This window comes from Microtus ochrogaster, unplaced genomic scaffold (assembly GCF_000317375.1).
Source record: "Microtus ochrogaster isolate Prairie Vole_2 unplaced genomic scaffold, MicOch1.0 UNK1078, whole genome shotgun sequence".
In the NCBI taxonomy this organism is placed as follows: Eukaryota; Metazoa; Chordata; class Mammalia; order Rodentia; family Cricetidae; genus Microtus; species Microtus ochrogaster.
Genome location: NW_004950176.1, coordinates 3,011 through 4,403, shown reverse-complemented (window position 1 = coordinate 4,403; position 1,393 = coordinate 3,011).

Genomic DNA, 1,393 nt, shown 5'->3' with positions numbered 1-1,393 from the left:
TGGTGACTTATTAGTCAGAGTTCTCTAAACAACAGAGCACCTTATACAACAGTACAATCAACCTCTCTCCCCCTTGGAATTTATGGGAATCACTTACAGCCTGCTGTCCAGGTAATCTGGCAATGGCTGGCTATGAACTGAAACTTCAAAAATTTCAGGAGTTGCTCAGTCCGGAGTGCTTTCTCTCTTGGCTGGTCTTCAGTATCTACTGGAATCACAAAGAAGTTGGCTCTATTTCTAGGAAGGAACATAGATGCGAACGAGGTGAGGACCAGAGACAAATGAGCCAAAGCCTCCACCTGCGTGTTAATATAGTCTTCCAGCACACGCGTGGCCGAAATTAAAGGTGTGTGTGCTGGCATCATGAACTGGATTAAAGGTGTGTGTCTTCCCATCAAATTCAATCATCAAAGGAGTGTCTTTCCCTCCTTAAGATTGAAAACAAACCAATCAAAAGTGATCCATTACAGGTGTGCCCTCCATTTTTGGCTTGTGGTTCATTCCAGTTGTAGTCATGTTGGCAACCAAAAATAACTCTCAAAATGTCAGAATTCCCTCCATTTAATTTACCTTGAGATTAAGGAACTGAGCCTTCATCATGTGCTGTCTGTGCTCTGATTTAATTTGAAAATGTTAGTGGTTCATCCCACCACTCAAGTCTTTAGAAAACTGCAGTGTGACACACACCATATTCTGCTGCCCACTCAGGTTTACAATGCAATTACTCATTAGACCTGATTTTTTCTTTTTATTACATTCTTCTAATATTTTTATTTTTGGCTCTTTGGATTTTAGGCTCTATGGTTAGTTTTAATTTTTGGATTTTTTAAGAGGGTATATGTGTGTAACAGACCTGCTTTTCCTGGACTCTGTGTGTAAACCAGGTTAGCCTTGAACTCACAATCAGATGTGGATGATTCTGCCTGAAAAATGTTGGGATTAAAGGTGAGAATCAGCCCCATTTGACAGTTTCTGGTTTCTTATGGATGATAAATACCAGTTCAGCACTGGGGTTCATCTCAGATATCACACAGAAAATGGGATCCTATTTTTGACAGGGCTTTGGGGTGAGGATTATGAAAGTTTCCTTGTGAATTCCGGGCTGCCACCCACCTCTCTTCCCTTGAGGTCTTCCTCTCTAAGGTTTACCAGGCTCTACATTTAGGCTTCTAGCTGGAGACAGCACCACTGTGCCACCCTCACCCCTGCCCCCAAACCTGACCAGGTGAGTCTCCCAGTAGAGCTGGCAATGCTAACTCCAATCACAGCACCACCAAGTTACAAGCTGCAGGTAGATAAAAGACATGTCCTATTTAGGGATGACATCTGCTTCTGCAGAACCAGCTTGTGGAGTAGTTGTTGGTGTGTGTGGACTGAAAGCATTGGATCCTGT